This window comes from Euprymna scolopes, chromosome 11 (assembly GCF_053919585.1).
Source record: "Euprymna scolopes isolate OS-2025 chromosome 11, ASM5391958v1, whole genome shotgun sequence".
Classification (NCBI taxonomy): Eukaryota; Metazoa; Mollusca; class Cephalopoda; order Sepiida; family Sepiolidae; genus Euprymna; species Euprymna scolopes.
The window spans coordinates 61,904,627-61,925,610 of record NC_136492.1 but is presented as its reverse complement, the minus strand read 5'-3'; the positions used below and the strand labels follow the sequence as shown (position 1 = coordinate 61,925,610).

The 20,984-nt window shown below is 34.2% G+C and overlaps 1 protein-coding gene and 1 pseudogene across 4 annotated transcripts in view; both read right to left on the bottom strand.

Annotated features, from left to right (window-relative positions):
• Positions 1 to 20,984, bottom strand: part of LOC145287879 (uncharacterized) — a 426,488-nt gene that overhangs the window by 216,970 nt on the left and 188,534 nt on the right. The window contains exon 1 of one of the 4 annotated variants that reach the window (XM_080135789.1): positions 1,277 to 4,430. The exons of the other annotated variants lie outside the window; for them this stretch is intronic. The gene's annotated coding sequence lies outside the window, so the exon portion shown is untranslated. Of the gene's footprint in view, positions 1 to 1,276; positions 4,431 to 20,984 lie in introns of those variants that run through there. 4 annotated transcript variants of the gene reach the window in all.
• Positions 19,809 to 19,927, bottom strand: LOC145288285 (5S ribosomal RNA; annotated as a pseudogene).

Genomic DNA, 20,984 nt, shown 5'->3' with positions numbered 1-20,984 from the left:
ATATTTGCTAGGTAGGAAAACTGGTGCGTAATTGAATAAATATCAATTGAAAACACATTTTATGACCGTTCTTGAAGGAGATAGTTTTTTAAAACAGAATACACATTCCATAATACTTTTTTAAATATGTTTACTTGTTTACTGTTGTTTTTAAAAAATAAAATTGATTTACTAAGTGTTCGTTTTCTTCCTAGCTTTGTAAGTTTTTAGTGGTTGAACTTATTTTAAAGCGTTTGTTTAGTTTTAAGAAAAACAAAAATCAAGTAATGTCGAGTGTTACTTATGAACCAAAAATGTCTCACATGAGAGGATAACGTCTTAGGAGTCTCGATAATCGCTCAAAAATAGAAAACTAAAGAAAATACCGAGGCAGATATAGTTTTAAAACGAGTTCCCTTTCAAAATAAAATGAATTTGAATATTTTTTAGGTAATGTCTCGGGAAAAAAATCAAGCTATCGGAAGTGGATACGGTTGATTATGTAACGAAACTGAACGGAAGACCCAAAAATAAGTTTTATATAATGACTTGAATTAAAGTTAAAAAGCAAAATTAAGTATCATGGTTCAATTGTGCTCTAAACAGAAACTTTCATTTTGTACGCGCCTCGGTCTAATTAAAGAAGCTGCTGTTGATTTTATACGCCGGCCCCTTCTGCTTGTGTGGTGATAAGACTTCTTAAATGAACTTGCGATGTTTGGCTCTAGAAAGGTGTTTACCTTGGTCAAAATCGAACTGTTCCTTCTTTAATCGGATTTTGTCGCTTATCGATTATCGATTTTCGTTTTTTTATCGGAAGGATTCCGATGCAAAACCTATCTTAGAACACTCCCGCATGCATAAAATGTATTTTTCTAAAATTTCCCAAAAATCGACCCAGCCGTTTTGGAGTCAATAGGGAGCGAACTTACGCACACAGACACGCACAGATAAAGTGTCTTATAGTATTTTTAAGTTCAATAAAGTATCGATTAATAGTAAATAAAATAATGTGTAAGTCTCATAGAGGCAAGAAACACAGAGACGCGAGTGGTCTACTTTAATTAATATAGAGATGACACAAAAAGGAAGGCATGTTCAATCAATCAGTCAATAATAATAATAATAATAATAATAATAATAATAATAATAATAAAAATTCACAAACTGTCTTTCCTTGTGTGTGTGTGTGTGTGTGTGTGTGTGTGTGTGTGTGTGTGTGTGTGTGTGTGTGTGTGTGCGCGCGCGTGCGCACGCGCGTGCGTACATCAATTCCGGAACGAAAAAAGAAACCTACCTTCAAATAATCAGGAAGAAAACTTTTTTTTTTTTCCTTTCTGCTAGACAACCTGACGTAATAGCCGGTTTGTGTGCGACAAAGGCCTTGGCTCGAGCGTCACCTAGGTGCGCGCGTTTGCACACCTCCGTATTGCGTTGGTCCTTTACAGACGAAGTACTGTACTACGCACTACGTGGGACGACGCGTTCCAAGTCCGTTGAAAGTAGTAAGTAAACATCCTGTAAAAATCCTCACTCATTATTTCGATTAGAAGAAAAGTTTCCTGCGTTTAATCATCGGTTTCTCTGTACTTTTTTCTCTCTCTTTCTGCTGCCCGCATGTTCAACATTGCGTGGCTGTTGTTTGTTGGCTGTTTTTTTTTTTTTTTTGATATTTTTTCTTTGTTTTTTTTTTTTAGAATTTCGTATTTGTAACTTTTTGACACTTTCTCTTATACATGTGTGTGTGTGTGTGTGTGTGTGTGTGTGTGTGTGTGTGTGTGTGTGTGTGTGTGTGTGTGTGTGTAAATAACGCGCGACCTTCTTTTTTTTTTTTTTTTTTTTATATCGTTAGTATTTTATTTAGTTTAGTTTTTAAACCAAAGAAAACAAATCGTAAAATCGGAACGCTTTCGGTTTCGTTATTAAAATTAAAGGAAATCTTTCCTTTGTTGCGAATATATGGTGCATTGGTGCGCTTAATATTTATATATTTATTTATTTATTTATTTATTTTACTCACAATTTCTCAGTAGAATTATTATAAGAAACCGTTTGTCCGTTCACCGACGAAAAAAAAAAAAAAAAGAATTCAACCAGATTTTCAATACTCTCGCTTATTTTGATCGCCGTTGAAAAGCGCTCCTCGTTATTGCAATAGCCGTTTACCATTAAGTTCTCAATGCTTACGCGTTGATTCTCACTTGTGCCATTGCCAATGATCGCTCACTTGCAAAAACAGGTGCCGACACTCTGGGCGGCAGCAAGTGCCCCCAGAGTTTCCAGTACTCTTCGATTCTTTCGGTTACAGTTGCAATCAATCTGAATTATTCTCGCAACCGCCGTTTACCATTGAGTTCGCGCCGTATATTATTGCTGTTGTTTTTTGTTTGCTGTTGTTGTTGATGATGATGATGATGATGATGATGATGATGATGATGATGATGATGATGATGATGATGATGATGATTTTCCTTCTAATATTCTTTCTCTTCTTTTTCCTCCACAGAGGCTATCGAGTGCTATTTCATCATTACTTAGATGATGGAACGAATGTAAGAAACGTCGGAAGAAATCAGAAATAAAAATGAAAAAGAATTTCTAAACGAAGTTCAAGAGGAAATAAATAACTAAAAGGAATAAAATTGTTTAAATAAAAACAGCATGGCAGTCTGATGATTTTCGTCGGTAGCATTCGTTTTTGCGGGGTTTTTTTTTTGTTTTTGTTTTTTTTTTTAGCTTTTTTTTTTGTAAGTACTGAGCTCGATGTGGATGTGTCTGCTGCTCGCGACGAGGGACGCAGATGCTGTGGATGACGGTTCTTTCTTTTGGAAGGGATTTTCTTTTTCTTTTCAATTCCACCCAACTCCCTCCGTTTTTTTTTTTTATTCTCTTTTTTTTTTTTTTTTTTTAGAGAGGGGACGGACGCTAACTACCGCTATCACCGCGACTACTACTATTACTATAATACAAATCCCGAGGGCAGTGACGTTTTCGCTGTTGGCGGCGACAGTGCGAACAGCTGCTGGGATTAGGGTTCATTGATGAAAGAAAAAAAAAGGGGGAAAAAATAGAAGTGTTGATGAGAGAGACAGAGAGAAAAAAAAGAAAGAGAGAGAACGAGAAAGGGGGAGATAGGGCGAGAGAGTCGTACGAGAAAAAGAACAGTTAAAATAGATTCCTCAAAAAATTAGTATACAAAGAAATTAAAAAAAAAAAAAGTCGGTAGATATTGGGAAAGTAAGAAAGAAAGAAAAAAAATTAACTTTGGTAGATTTTAAGAAAGAAAGAACTTGGATAGATATTAATAAAGAAAGAAAGAAAGAAAGAAAGAAAGAAAGAAATGGGTAGCTATTGAGAAAATAAGAAAGAAAGAAAAAAGAAAGAAAAGAAAGGGATTAGTTATTGAAGAAAGAAAGTAAGAAAAGAGAAACTTAAACGCGTAAGGACGAATCAGATGTTTCAGGTGCCAGTGTATTTGGTATAATGGTTAGAATGTTCGCTAATTCACCGGCAGACAGGAGTTCAATCCTCGATCGAGTCATTACAAATATTCAAAAATAGCATTTTGTACCCCATTGCTAAAAACTCAGCATTATAAAGTGAAGGATCAAGATTAAGTGGAGTACTGGAGTAATCCTGAAAAAAAAGGCGTTACCTTCCCTTATATTTCGTCGTAGCTAATCAAAAATGAACTTTCGAGTCGCCACAGCCAATCGTCAAGGTCAGGTATGGTCCTGTTCAGTCACAGGAGGTTCACTCTCCCAGGCTTTACCTTATCTCATTGAAAAAGGGTTTGTTTATTGAAAATTAGGCGCTTCTACCGGAATATCCGACGAGGCTACTCAAACTTCTTTTGTAGGTATATATAGATCAACACCTCGTGTGCGCTGTCATATCCTATGCCCCACCTCTTGATCTTGTATCACAATTTTTGGCGCCGTTAAGAAGTTAATATGAAACATCACTAATAGGTCTAATTGGACCAGTTTTTAAAAACGTCCATGTTTGCATACCTATGCGAACTTTGTTGAAAAACAAATCGGGCATTTCTGAGCAACCCAAAAAGAAACTAACGGAACAAACGTTATAACGGACAAGTGATTAATGTTGGGAGATACAAATTGGTAGAAACGAGGAAATCGAGTAAAAAAAAAATAAAATATTCATGACATAAAAGTATATGGAGAGAAAAAATGAATAAAATGGTGATCTATTGTGAGGAGAGAAGTCGAATGAGTATGGAGGGATTGCAACACAGGCAGAAAAAAATGGTAGAAAAAGAAAAGAAATTATAATCGTGATCAAGGGGAAGGGGGGAGCATAAAGAAATGGAAACGATGTAATATTAATGATAATAAAAATGGCAGCATAAAAGTTTAAGCAACGAAAAGGAAGAACACAGAATAGAAAAATAAAGAAGACGAGTTTAGATAGGAAATACTGTGCATGTAATTAAAAAGAAACAGCAGTGAGAAGGAGGAGGAGGAGGAGGGGGAGGAGGGGGGGGGGAGAAGGAAAAAGGCGTAGGAAAAACGGGATATTAATAAAGAAAAACGTAAAAGAAGACGCTAGTGGAAAAAAGAAGAAAAATAAGAAAAATGTCGCGAGCTACGACACTTTAATGGAATGATGGTAGATAAAGACAAATTTAAAGAAATAAACAAAGAATGAATGAATTGAAGAATCAATGGAATCGAGGAAAGAATAAACGAATAAAGGAATAAACAGATAAAAAAGGAAAGAATCTCTAGTATTATATAAAACGAACAATGTGTGAGTTCGTTCCCTATGAGCTTCGAAACGGCTATGCCGATTTTTATTAAAATTTCGCACAAATGCACTTATGTATCTGGTATTGTTCGTAGTATACACGTTTTGTATCGAAATGTCTTCGATCAGTATCGATAACCGATAATCGAAAAAATCCGATGAAAAAAAAAGGAATAGGCCATTTTGACCGAAGTTGACAAAGTACAGCTTAACATTACAAGTGCATCTGAGAAATTTTATTAACAAACAAGCAGAAAAGTCCGGCATATAAAATCAGCAGTAAGTTCTTTGATATGACAGAGATGCGTTAGAAATGAATGTTTCTGTTTAGAGCACAATTAAAGCATGATACCTGATTTTTGCATTTTAAACTTTAATTCAAGCCATTATATATAACAAAATAATTTTATAAAATCAACATTAGGTTCTCTACAGTGCAATGTAGACTATAATGTATTGTGGACTAAGTTATTGTGAGGAGGCATGTGAAGCTTCTACCTGGTGCACCGTGATGGGTTCCCAATTAGAGCAGGCAATCAATCGATTTGATCGAAAAAAAATGAGCGATTTCACCGATTTTGATGGCAATAAAAATATGGAATATGGAATTCGTTGATCCACATTCAATCACAGGCAACGTCGGGTCTACCTGCTAGTGAATGAACAAAGTAAGACTAGATGGGTTGAATGAAGAATGAGAGAAAGAATAAACGCATAAACGTGAGAGGGGGAGAAAGTATTTAGTTTCCTCCAACCGTGAGAAATGTGACACTGATGTCGGAAAGTGAGACTGAAAAGTCAGCAGCCCCGTCAGCATTTCCGGCAGCGGCGCTTCAGGCGATTAGCAATAAACTAACTCCCCCCTCAAAGAGAAACGGCAAAGCGCTAGAGGGTGGACCTCATAGAACTGCACAAAACCAGCATTACATCGCAATCAGGTCATTACAGGATTGGTCTTACTTCTGTTGAATTTCGGGCCCGAGGGAAATTGTGAAAGAAAAGATGGATAGACGGGATGAAAATGTATGGAAGAAAATAAGAAAGAATCGAATAATTGATGAAACAGTGAATCGAAATAAGGAAGCATGAATGGAAAGAAGAAATGAAAGGTGGCCGGAAGAAAGACGATACGAAGGGAAGAAAGAATGGGTGAAAGAAAGGATGGATAGATGGAAGAAAATGAATGGAAGGAATAAAGAAACAACGGATGGAAGCAAAGAAGGAAAAATGGATGAATGAAAGGATTTTCTTTTATTTACTTGGGGAGGTCACTCTAGGATAAGAATTAATGAGTGTTAGGTAGACAGTGAGACAATATCGTGGTGATCAGTAATGATAGAACGTGGATTATATAAGAGAACGGCTCAACAAGAATTTACTTACATTAAACTTGAAAACGGCTATGTTATAGTCCGCAGGAAAGCAGCCAACGTTATTGTGTTCCACGGACAGACAGTTTTCAGAAAGAAACTTTACTCGTGAAATTTTCGTTTAGTTTTAGGTTCAGGTAGAAAATGAGGAAGATTGTTGACAGATGTCATAGATTGACGAGTATTTGTTGTGAATCTTTTACAGATGGGACTGTAGATTAAAGCCCAGTCGTTATGTCAGTAAGGATAAAGCAGAGATAGACCTGCAACGTATTTTCTGTTAGAAAGAGGAAGTTAGGGACCGAAAAGATCATCGTCCACTAGATTTCGAAGTCCCCCCCCCCCCAAAAAAAAAACTTTTATCAGCTCTTCTCCAAATGTCGCAATAGTATTCCATTTTATGATGTATTTTGGCCCTTATACAGATAAAGGACTGCGTCGAAAGTGTGGTGCTATCTGGAGCGGTAGAATGATCCAACAATTTTATAGGGACAGAAGAAAGCAATAATAGATAGAAAAAAGGAAGAAAGAAAGAAAGAATAGACGGGCGAAGAAAAAGAATAAATGGACGAAAAAACTGGTTGGACAGAAGACAGAATTAATGAACATAAAGAAGGAAAAACGGATTGGTGGACGGAAAAAAAGAATGGATGGACGAATGAAAAGAGAATAAAGGAAAAGAATGATGATTGGATGATAGAAAGAAAGAATAGATGAAAAATAGGATGGCTTCACAGAAGAAATAATAAATGGTCTGAAGAAATAATGAATGGAAGAAAAGAAAAAAAGAATGAATGAATAAAAGAAAGAATGAGTGGATGAAATGATGGAAAAAAAAACAGAATAAATGGGAAAAAGAGTAAAAAAGATATTGAATTGATGGAAGAAAAAAGATAGACGGAAAAACGATTGGATGGACAGAAAGATAGAATGAATGAAAGAAAGAAAAAATGGACGAAACAAAAAATGAATTCATAAATGAATTCAAGAAAGAATGATAGCATTCGATGATAGTGAGTCAAATAGAAAGTGAATCTAGGAAAATAGATTAAAATAATACCAAAAAATGACGTCATAAGTATGTGAATGTACCTATTTACTATGCCTCCCCACGGGACAGAGTTAGACACCAGGGTCGTTTTTTAACGTGGAGAAAAGGTACAAAAATAAAAATTGTCTCAGTCGTGAAGGATTTCTCCTCCACCGAAAGAGAACAAGAAATAGAAGTACAGCATCTGAAGAACAGATACTACACTTTGATCTTGTCCCGAAGGCCAAGCAGAGTTGTGAATGTAGGAAAATAGATTAAAATACCAAAAATTATGACGTCATAAGTATGTGAATGTAGGAAAAAAGATTAAAATACCAAAAATTGTCATAAGTATGTGAATGTAGGAAAAAGATAAAAATATCAAAAATTATGACGACATAAGTATGTGAATGTAGGAAAATAGATTAAAATCATACCAAAAAATGACGTCATGTATGTGAATGTAGGAAAATAGATTAAAATACAAAAAATTATGACGTCATAAGTATGTGAATGTAGGAAAATAGATTAAAATACAAAAAATTATGACGTCATAAGTATGTGAATGTAGGAAAATAGATTAAAATACAAAAAATTATGACGTCATAAGTATGTGAATGTAGGAAAATAGATTAAAATGCCAAAAATTGTCATAAGTATGTGAATGTAGGAAAAAAGATTAAAATAATACCAAAAATTATGACGTCAAGTATGTGAATATAGGAAAATAGATTAAAATAATACCAAAAGTTATGACACTATGAGTATGTGCTGGAGTTGAATAGAAACGCAAGAAGTTAATGAGGCTTGAAGTATAAAGAAGACAAAACTGCATATGTAGATGGAGTTGAATTGGTGTTATTTCTAAAGAAAATTGTCGACAGAAAACAGAACTTTAAGAAAAAAGCCCTCGTCCCTTATTAAAGCTAAATAAAATACTAAATACAATAAAATAAAACGGGGATGAAGAAATTTGTTAGTAACGTTTGACTGGCTCCGTAGAATAATGCGTTTGGACAATATTATTTCATTTATCGAATGAGTTCAGACGCTGAACCACAGAAAAACATAATCTATTTTAGTACAATTACCAATGGCGTAACGTGTATTGTCAGAACTCGAAGAAACGTAAATCCTTCTCCCCCTGTCATTGGAATACACTCAGGTTCATAACAACATCAACAACAACAACAACAACAACAACAACAACATGTCCGTTTTTGTATGTAAATGTAAATCTGACGAAATTAAAACAAAATTCATTTAAACGCTTAAGCTGCTCATCTCTAACGTTTTCTAACATATAAAGTTATCTTGTCGGTTTTTATTTTTTGTAGTTAGTCCTAAATAGCAGTCCATCTGACATAGCGATACTTAGTTATTTTTGTATTTTTTTTCTTACTTCTACTGTATTAATGACACGAAATGTCAATTTCTTTTTGGAAATACTTATCTCGGAAAAGAAAAACTTTAGAGTGGATATATCTTTCTTTACGCAATGCATTAAAAGAAAATAATTATTTCAGAAGTTATTTCCCTTGACTTCTTCATGAATAAACCAGTCACTTTTTTCCTTTCATTCCGAAACAAATCCGAGTAGGAACATTTTTCTTTTTCTTTTTTCACTTCTTTTTTTTTTCATCCATTCCTTCTTTTTTCATTCATTTATTATTTCTTTCATTCATTTTTCTTCTTTCCATTTATTCTTCATTTTCTTTTTTCATTCAAACAAAATGGCAGTAGCAATCCGAAGAAGCTTTGAATTGTAAATGCTTGTTGACTAAAAGGAAACATAGAGTTTCCAGTAAATAGCCAATCCGAAGAAGTCCTGAGATGAATAGGAAAGTTCCTTCCCGTGTGAAGGCGAAAAGTTAGATGCAGAAATTCTTAAGAGGTTCAGTTTATTAATGGAGTGGTTCCGGTTTCTGATTGGTTGTACATTTTGTTGCAATTTAAAAACATTATCTTTCATCTAGCAATTAATGATATAGATATAAAATTTTCAATGATTTTTTTAAGTGCAACATAACGTACATTACATAAAATAAATCCAAGGTAATTTTTTGATTCAATTTAAATTAAATTTTTATACCTTACTTTGTAAAATTTATAAAAGTGCACTTTGAAGATAAATACATTTCAAATTGAATCTTGTACCTTTATTTTTAAAGCCTATAGTAAAAACATTTTGTTTAACAATTTTCATGCCTTGGATGAAATGCTTTTCTAACTTGTACATATATATATATGTGTGTGTGTGTGTGTGTGTGTGTGTGTGTGTGTGTGTGTGTGTGTGTGTGTGTGTGTGTGTGTGTGTGTGTCTGTGTGTGTCTGTGTGTGTGTCTGTGTGTGTCTGTGTGTGTGTCTGTGTCTGTGCCTGTGTGTCTGTTTGCGTCTGTGTGTGATATGTATTTGTAAAAAAGAAAAAAAAATACTTCCTAAAAAGTAATTTCTGTTGTTAAGTAAAAGTTTTAACATGTGCTTAGTACGTTAATAATAAAAAAGACTAAGACGAAGCATAAAGTTTCCAGTAGGTAACCAATCTAATGAAGTTCTGAGATGAGCAACAAGGAAATCAAAGTAATCATATAAAGACGAAAAGTTAGGTTAGGAATTCTTAAGAGATTCAGTATATTTATTGAGTGATTTCGGTTTATGATTGGTTGATACCACAGCACAGCTCCATTTGATTGGTCAGTTCATATCACCCCTGTTTATAAATAGCACCTTTTACTTTTTTGTAATCATACTCTCATCAGGATACCAAAAATACTACATCAGTCATTTCTTATCTATATGCAAAACTCAATCATGTTCTGCATAGTCGATAACAAAAACAATAATTTATCTAATTTTTCGGAAAAACAAAACAACCAAACAAAACCCTATGAATAAATATTTGAAGATATAAAGAATTTAAAGACTTTTTCAAAAATTATTATATGCGACATTAAATAATCCAAAAATCGTTGATATGTCATAAAGCAAGACTACAAACCATCGGAAAATAATAAATATCGATTAAGTTGTTTAGGAGTGAATACTTCATATACAGCCGTGAAACATAAGGACAGATCTAACATGCGCGCGCGTATGTGTGTTAAATAAAATAGACGTTTTTTTGTCTATTAATTCTATTTTCGATCCTTTCCAACTTCCGAATAACAGTCTTCATTTCTAGAGGGAACTGGTTGATGTAATCACTATATTTATCATGTCCGAGTAGTTTCCAATCCTTCAGGGTTCAGCAGCAGGGATAAAATAATCTAACTGGTTTTGAACAATTTATAAAGAATTTTTTTTCCTCTTCATTGGTTAATTATTTTATTTATCCTTTAAAAATTGTACAAGCCAGTTAGATTAATTCATCCCTGACGATGAATGATGAAGGATTGGAAACTACTCGGACATATGATAAATATGGTGATTACATCAGCCAGTTCCCGCTAGAAATGAAGACTGTTATTCGGAAGTTGGAAAAGATCGAAAAACAGAATTAATAGACAAAAAAACGTCTATTTCATTTAATAAAATATGCCATAGAGAAAAAATGCTGCATATATATATATATATATATATATATATATATATATATATATATATATATATATATATATATATACTTTTTAATTTTAATTATAAATTATCAATCATTTTACTCAATATTAAAATAGCTCTAAGATATCTATTGCTATGGAGCTTTTTATATATCTACATTACAACGAACACTGTTTTTTTTTAATAGTATTAATACATATACTAATACATGAAAATAAACTCTGCTCTTAGACTAATCCCCTTAATATATATATATATATATATATATATATATATATATATATATATATATATATATATATATGGCACGTAGACGAATGTTGAATGTAACAATCAAATTATCCAGTCAAAATGGCCGCCAATATTGCTTGTAAGACTTTATTGACAGAATGTGATGTGCTTTTACTTATATCTTTTCACTATTGGCATATAATTATCATCAATACATATCCATTCAATGCGCAATCCTATAAGTTGATTTTGTTTCCATGCCTCAGTGGGTTATTATCAGTGGTGTTTGCGTGTGAGTGGGTGGAAGAGGGGCTGTACATATTTAGGGGCGCGACTTTCATAGTTGCCATTTTATCTAGAACAAGGAAGAGGGCGCATTTACTCGCCTTTATGCTTTCAGGCGTTCTCTCGCTGGAACTTAACAAACATGCGCAACGTAACCTCTTTTTATTTAGTTCTCGGGTGGCTTCCAAATACGAAAGTCTGTAATGTCCTTCAACTGGTTATGCGTGACGTTGCCTCTTATTGTTATGTTTCATGTAGTGAGGGGATTCGCTTGTAGCTCTGCAAAATGCGACGTATCAAAAGAAACTGGAAGTCTGAACTTACTTGGTATCTTTCGACTGTTGATCATCCAGTCATTTTCGTTGTTTAATTTTATTGCCTATTCTCTTATTCCTGTATTGATGACCGGTTAATGAATTTAATATTTCGAAGGATGTCAGCTTAACTTGCCCAAAGTAAATGCCAAATTAGGTACAACACATGCAGTTTCACCGCCATACCTATAAACCTTAACTCATCCTAACCGTAATCCCAGTACCTATGTCTAATTTTTTTTTCTGCCTACTGTCAACTATTCAACCTCCAATACTCCAACCAATTTAGTTATGACCCCAAACTGTAGCCTTTAGCGAGGTCGCAAATTGGAAGGTGCGGTTGTTTTGCAGAAAAATTGGTTGCTTTTGCTCTTAGGTCCATTCCAATCTTATCTGCGTTCAACAACTAGAATTTTAAAGAATGACCGAAAACTGCATCCAGTAATGAAACCTCATTTGGACTTTACTGATACCAGATTGGGCTGACCGAAGATACTGGCTTCCTGGCCTAAAATGCACCAAACAGTTAATTTTCGTGTTTATTTTATTTATTTTTCCCTTTTCCTTTGAAAAACTTCATGTTGTTATGCAATTTCAAAAACAACATATTTCTCTGCAAAAAAACAAACCAAACACCAGGAATGAATATTTGAAAAGAAAGCACAGGAGGCAGTCGCTTATCGGATTCAAGTTTACTGTCTGTTGTTTCCCGATCAGTTCGCATTATTTATGAAAATCTGTTGCTTTTTTGTCTGTTTAATTGTTTTGTCTTTCATTATTACATATTTCTTTCTAAACAACAAACCACAAATGTTTATATTAAGAATTTATTTACCGCCTTCTCCAAAGCAGAAACTGACAAAACAACACCGCCTTAAATTTTCAAATGTAATCAAAATCGCGTCCGCTACGTTGCAATTGCTTACCTACATCTTGTGTAACCGGTTTGTTTGTTTTTGTTTTTTTTTTGGGGGGGGGGTTCAAATATTTTTAAACTCTGTTTTTAACACGATAGGGAATCTTTAAGCAAAAATTTTCATTTAAAAAACTATTTGTGTGTAAAATCATGTTACAGCTATTAAAATCATCCAGTTTATCTCAATGAACCATGAATAACCTCATGTAAAAGTTTGTAAAAAGAATTAAGTATTTATTTTGGAAAAAAAAACAACGGAATAACGAACTGATTAACAGACTAACGGAATGACAGGCGCAGAATACCGAACTAAGAGAATAACGACAAGATCAACAGACAATGGAATAACAGATTAAAATAATTACAGAGTAACGAAATATCGCATTACGTTAGAATAATGGAATAACATACTAAAACAATGGCAACATAACTGACTGACAAATAACGGAATAATGGACTAAAAGAATAACGGCATAACTAACAGGATAGCGCAATAACTCACAGAATAAATGAGGAAGGAAATAAAATAAATAATAACGGAAATAAAATAACGAAATAACAGATTATCAAATAATGGAATAACGGATTCGCATAATTATGGAAGAATGCAATAACAGACCAGCAAAATAACGCAATAAAAGAATAACCGACTAATTAACTAAAAGAGTAAGGATTAATAGAATAACGGAATACAGACTAACGAACACAATAACGGGATAGCACAACAGCGAAATAACGAATATTGACGCAAACAACTTCTCTAAGTTATCAAGCATTATTGTTTACAAGCGGAATCCGTGGAAATTCTACAGCGGCATCTTTCATGTGTAATATATTCCTACTAGGCATTCTATGAACGTTCGGCGTGAATGGAGACCCCGCGATATTATTGTAGCCGTTTTGTTAAAACTGTAAAAGTATTTACGTAAATAATCTGTTTTATATAGTTTCAGAATATATATGCTTATCTGCAATGTCCGTATAGGAGTCTATGGCATATTTCCATTATATAGACGCCCGGTGCGAACAGAAACCCCATGATATCATTATATCATCTTTAAACAGAACAGATACTACCCTTGGATCCTAGCCAGGAGACCAAGAAGGTATATTTTAATTTCATGTACGAACTAAAAGCGACATCATTTTTATTTTATTTATTTATTTTATTTATTTATTTATTTTATTTTTATTTATTTATTTATTTTATTTATTTATTTATTTTATTTATTTATTTTCATTTACTTATTTATTTTATTTATTTATTTCATTTATTTATTTAATTTATTTATTTATTATTTATTTTATTTATTTATTTATTTATTTTGCTTTGCGTCTTCGATGACCGATCGATCCTATTTATTAAAAATGAGGATAGAAGATGATAAGTAGGGCTGTGACAAAAAAATATTCTTTTTATTCTTTTGACTCTCAAGTATATATCCGACACAATTAGACACACAGTCGGTCCTGGATATGACCTTAAACTATATCCAGTAGTGAGGCCCCAGCTTCCGAGCTTTGGGGAATTTGGAGCCACCCTTTAATTACCATTGCTCCCAGGTCCACTCTGATCCGGAGTGGTATCACCTGTCAGGGTCCCAACTATGGGTTTAATATAAACCGACTTGAAAACAACAAATATATTCCATTAAAAAAATTTTTTTTCAAAATCTTTGGATTTGGCATTAAATAACCCGAAAAGAGTTGATATGCCGTAAAACAAAAACAACCAACTAACCAACTAACACACAGTCAATCAACCAAAAACCACATCAGTTTATATAAAAGCATATGATATATTAACGGGTATATACTCAAGAGTCAAAACAATGAAAGGAATATGCTGTGGTCACGGTCTTAGTTATAACACGCTACGAACGTTAAATTAGCATATCTATATACTAATTTAATGTTCGTAGTATGTTATCACCTTTTATCCTCCTTTTTAATAAACAGGATCTCCCGATCGAATAATTTATAATCAGGAAACCATGACACATGTATATACGTATGTTAAAGATACTACGGTGTTAATGTGTAGATTTTTTCCCTATTAATAGAGTGATCATAAAAAGCGCAATAATTTTGAATAAATTTATCAAACATTTCGACGGGGATGTATTTGTGCAAATCATTTTTTTTTTTTTTTTAAATTATTTGGGAAGCCGTAAAAACTTTAAATAGTGTACGTTTCCTCTGCTACTCTCGTAGTGCGTCGAATTAAGATGGCGCAAAAAAAAAGAAGAAGAAAGAAACAAAAAAAAAACGCTAGCTAGTCGGAATTGGAAATCTTACCCTTCAACAATGTTACTCGAAGAATTTTGACCCAAAACATAGACTTTTAATTCGTCAGTATTGTTTTCCTACTGCGTATTGGGACGTTTGTACTTTGTCTGGGCATGAAGTACAACCCATTCGGAACCAAAATATTTTTGTTAAGAATTCGGATACATTCGCACCAAAAATTGTTTCCAAAAAAACGTTGGCTGGGAATAAATAGTTATAAAAGAACAGTCATACAAGCATCTGTTTATGAAAATCATGAATTGTCATTAATTTAATACTTGTGATGGGGCGGTTCCAATGTTTTTCCCCGATTCCGATATAACTACTGATTCTATTCTTAATTCCAAGTTCCCATACTATTGCCGATTCTTATTCTTTATAACTTCTAAATATCAAGCTATGACGTTTTTTTAATTTCATTTTTCGCATTCCTGTAAACACGCATATAACATAGGCATATATTTTCGCAAGCAAAAAATATATTTGTGGTAGCATTTACATATTTTTGTTTTACTGGTAGTTTGAAATTAATATATATATATATATATATATATATATATATATATATATATATATATATATATATATATATATAAAACTTATGGAGAATGTCCCGTTTTACAGTTGTTATAAAAATGGAACGGAAATTTAAAAATTCGTTCCGTTTAAATTCGGTATATTTTTACATTACGCTCAACTCATCCTTCACATTCAACATGTAAACTTTTATTGGTTTTCGGGTATGCTGACAAAGTTGGAGGTGTCTATTCCGAAAGCCGTTCTTAACTTTGGAGGGTTGCGGTGTTTATTCGTTGTAAGCATGTCCGAAAACCTATAAAAATCGACATGAGTTGGACTTATGTAAAAAAAAAAAAATACCAAAAAGGTATACCAAATTGACTTTTTTCGTTTCATTTAAGATTAAATTATTTCGTTTTTGTTAATAAAATTTTATTTTTATAAAAAAAATCTTTCGTTTATATATATATATATATATATATATATAGTAGAAATGGTAATTGATAAAAACCTGAAGAAAGTGCTCAATACTGTTGTAGAGCAAATATGTGTTTTATTTTTTATTACCGTATTTTTCTGTTAAGCTACATGACGGCAAAAAAACGGTCGTGTAGCCGAAATAATAATGTAACTTAACAGAAAAATACGGTAATAAAAAATAAAACATATATATATATATATATATATATATATATATATATATATATATATATATATATATATATATATATATATATATATAAAGTACTATTGTTGAATGTTATGAATGTTATTCTTTCGATTATTTTCGGGTTTGGGGAGGGGGCATAAAAAAAGATTCAAATGGAACCAAGAGAAAAGTCCAGGTTGTCCTCGACGGTCGTACATCTAAACAGTGTGATATAAATGCGGGAGTGCCTCAGGGGTCTATCCTTGGACCTCTATTGTTCCGCATATTTATTAATGACCTCCCCGACAAAACTGCCTCTGAGATGGGTATATATGCTGATGACACTACACTCTATAACAGGCATGACAGAAAAATAAATGAACACATATCTAAAGAAATGGCAAAAACACTAGAGGATGACCTCCAATCTGTAGTGGAATGGGGACATAAATGGATGGTCACATTCAATGCTGCCAAGACTAAACTGATTTCCTTCAATAATTACAAGAAACCTTCTCTGCCACCAATAGCAATGGCCAGTGACTCCCTGTCTGAGAGTACATCTTTCAAACTGCTTGGCCTAACGTTCACAGGAAACATGAGTTGGAACAATTATATTGAAAACATTGCCAGGGCCGCTGCGAAAAAGGTAGGCTCTCTCTACCGTGCTAGAAAACTACTGACACCTGAAAGTATCCTGTACCTCTATAAGGCCACCATTCGCCCATGTATGGAGTATTGTTGTCACATTATGGCTGGCGCATCTGCTACTAGTCTCTCGCTCCTAGACAAGTTTCATAAAAGAGTCGCCAATCTGATAGGCCCTGAACTGGCATCTAAGCTTCAGCCTCTGTCCCATCGACGAAACGTTGCATCCCTCTGCCTGTTCTACAAGTATTTCAATGATGAATGCTCTGACGAACTGCAGACACTTGTGCCCCCATGACGTAGACACCCTCGACAAACCCGACAGGCAGCTAAATCCCACCCCCACACAGTAGAGATCCCTAGATGTAAAAGATCTTTCTACTCTAGTAGTTTCTTCCCCAGAACCGCTAGACTCTAGAATTCCATTCCAGGTTCCTGCTTCCCTAACTGTACTGACATGCAGAAGTTCAAGTGCAACGTGAACCGACATCTTGCTGCCCAAATCCCAACATAGTGCCCCAGTAATTGCTGCCCCTGATAGTAGCCCCTACACCAAAGTGGCAATGGCAATGCGCCTTGTTTGGGGTGAAAATGCAAAAAAAAAAGAAAGAAATTTAAATTTCCGTTCCATTTTTACAACAACCGTAAAACAGAACATTCTCCGCATTATACCATTAGTACCAGCAATGGAGCATTAAGTCTTCTACAATAACATATAAAAGAACCGTTTTTTAACATAATATTTTTAAAAAATAGACACACATTTATTCCGATTCCGATGTCAATTCCGGTACCTTAAAAAAAGTTCCGATTTTTTCCAATTCCGGATTTCGATTCCGATTAATCGACCCAACACTATTTTATACGCTTCTCTAACTCTCCTCAATACTAGCCCAGTCTAAAAATATTAAACCAGCAACGAGAATAGCATAACGGAGTACATGTTTATGTGAAATCTTGTTCCTTTTCTTACTGTTTTTCAAACTTTGTCCATTCTTCCGCTGCTGACGTTTGCTTGACGTTTCTCTTTCTAGTTATTTTTTTTATTTACGGACATCTGTGTTAACGTCACATGTAACTCTATATTTGATTTTCTACACCTATACTTAAATCCTCACCGCTGGACTACTATTATTACTAGATTAAACTAGTCTCCAGAAGAACTGGAAGGAAATGATTGCTTATTTAAGGCATTTGTAACTTGTATCTCTAAAATATTGTTGGTTGTTTTTGTTTTTCGGGTTATTTAATGCCGAATCCAAAGATTCGGAAGAAAATTTTTTTTAATAGAATATATTTGTTGTTTTCAAGTCGGTTTCTATTCAACCCATAGTTGGAACCCTAACAGGTACTACCACTCCGGATCAGAGTGGACCTGGGAGCAATGGTAATTAAAGGGTGGCTCCATACTCCCCAAAGCCCACAAGCTGGGGCCTCACCACTGGATATAATTTAAGGTCATATCCAGGACCTGTAAAATATTGTAAAATCAATATTTACATGTATTCGAAACGTATATACCGTTGCCATATCTACAACAAAGTTATTCGTATTACTCAGATTCATCGGACTATCGTTCTTATCTTGAGTGTCATCATCACAGCGTTTCAGTCAATGTAACCTCCGACCTTCTTCAGATGTATCTTGTCGAACTCGGGAATATGCACGGAATTTCGAACGGAGCCCTTTATTTACTTCACGGGGGTAGCAGGCTCTTATTCTGTCAGTCATAACTAGATAGAGGTTCTAAGTAATTGACAATTGCATGTTTAGGTTGCTCATACTGAGAATTGAATCTTAAACATTCAGGAGAATATGACTTTTACAATTGATTTTTTCCACGTACTTTAACCACTTGCGGACCCATATCCAAATAATACGAATCACAAATCCTCATTATAAAAAAAAAATCAGAAACGTTGATAATTCAAAGTGTTTTATATAAGAGTGACATTTTGGAATTAAACCATTAGTTAATCATTAATTTTAAATGTAATTAAGTTAACTGAATAATTAAATAATTAAATTATAGTTATTTATCTATTTTGTACTGGTTCTATATATTAGGGACCCTACATCAGTATCGATTAAGTTAGCTAGTGTGGATTTTGACAAGTGATACACTGAGTGCATGATAGCCCAGATGTGTAAAACAGAATCGTTGCCGAGGTTGAATGAAAGATGAATAACGTAACGTTGAAGCAGGGGACAACAGGTTAAGCAGTAGATAAAACATGAGTCGAACAATCACAAATGACGTTGTCTTTTGGAATTGAGAGAAAACTAAGATTTTCGGATCTGTCTCTCTGTGGAAGTCGTGAGAACGAGACACTGCCGATAATGTAGAACATAATTAAAGGTGAATGTTACTTCGGCGGTTGCCCGTCTGTGTCACACTTTTCAGTAAGTTAGAAAGTAAAGTAAAACATTAGCTAAGCATTAGTCTCTCTCTCTCTCTCTCTCTCTCTCTCTCTCTCTCTCTCTCTCTCTCTCTCTCTCTCTCTCTCTCTCTCTCTCTCTCTCTCTCAAGTCCATTATCTCCAAATAAACCCAGAAGAAAACTCAGCGAACGTTTTCATGTACCCCATTTCTCTATGAAAAGAAGCTTATTAATACAGCAACCACTAGGCGAAACGGCGAGCGTGTAAAAGACTAACACGTTTAAACATACCGCCGGTATATAAAGACCTCTTATTTGGTAATGTTACATTGATTTCCTGTAAGATTTATCGACGCAATTATTTTAAATATATACAAAAATGACATCGAAATCGATAATATTAAAGAATGCATTACTAAAATCAGTTTTCTTTCTTTAATACATATGTTAATTAGGCATACCAGTCATTCTATGAACGAGAACTTGATTGTAGCCATAAATTTGATAATTCAAAATAGATTGTCATCACATATTGGTTGGTGCATCTACTGCTAGTCTCTCCCTCTCGTACAGTATCCAAAAAAAAAGCCTCCAATTTAATAGATCCCGCACTGCCTACCAAGCTCCAACCCCTGTCCTCTGTGTGTGTGTGTGTGTGTGTGTGTGTGTGTGTGTGTGTGTGTGTGTGTGTGTGTGTGTGTGTGTGAAACGGCATTAGCTCTATTTGGGCTTAACCTGCTTCCTCCGAAGGTGGAAGTTCCATGAAAGTATGAAATTCGCAAGCGACCCCAAGTCGCATGTATATTCCCGTTAGGGGAGATGACGACGTCAGGTTTTTAAAACTCTTGCGGGAAGGTGCCAATACCCTCTTCCATACAGCGCATGGTATTCCCAAATTGGTCACCCATTTTAGTAATGACCAGGCTCAACGTTGTTTAACTTCGGTGATCTGATGGGAACCGGTGTGTCAACGTGATTATGCCGTATATCCTATGTCCTATCGCCGCAATGTTGCATCCCTATATCTATTTTACAAAGATTTTAGTGGAATGTGTTCTAACGAACTTGTAGCACTTGTGCACTTCAACGTGAATATTCCCCGACTAACCCGACAAGCAGCAAAATTCACACTTCTTCATTGTAAAGGTTCCCGGATGCAGGAAAGCTTTCTATTATAGTTGTTTCTTCTCTTTAACTTTTCTGCGCCTTTTCTGCTTTCCAGACCGTATTAAAACTCAGAAATTTAAATGCACTATGAACAGATATCTCGCAGCTTTACTCCCTGCATAGTAACCCATACATCTAAGCGGTAATATGCTTTATTTGTGGGAATAAAAGTAAACAAGAACATTTGTCAATAGTTTAAATAATACAAAATATTATTCTTGATGGTCATATATTTACAATTAAAATAATCTGGAAAGAGTTAAAACGCTTAGGAGCAATATTGATTTTGATAGTGGCGGGATTTTGGTTACCAAACAGATACATAAACGCCATCATAATAATACCCTCCAAGCCTAGACAGTTATTATTATTCAGATATGATTTATGTGAATAAAATAATAGAAAAATGTGTTTGTTTTTATAAATGTCAGGTGTGAACGCAGATCCCACAATATTATTGGCCTCGGTGAATTAAACTATTGATATGAATAAATTAAAACTAAAACGTATTTAAATTAAAAGTAAAATTATTCATTTGAAAAAAAAACTATGCGTTGATGCTCTAGGTATCTTTATGGATATTGTTTCGTTCATTTATAATGCCTAATCGCAAAAACAAAACAAAGAAACGGTGCAGCATGCATCGTCCTCCGTGACTGCACAGTGAATAAGGCATAAAAAATGACTAAATTCAGCAATTGCACCCCTTTTAACCCCAAAAGTCCTCAGGGGATGTCAAATCCTAGTGAAAATGAACAAACTATGCAGTTTTAGGCCTAAATATGTGTAAATTTGAATTCTGCACCGTGCAAAAAACGAAATGACTAAGTCCATCATTTGCCCCCCCCCTCATTTAGCCCCTAAAGTCCCCAAGGCCTT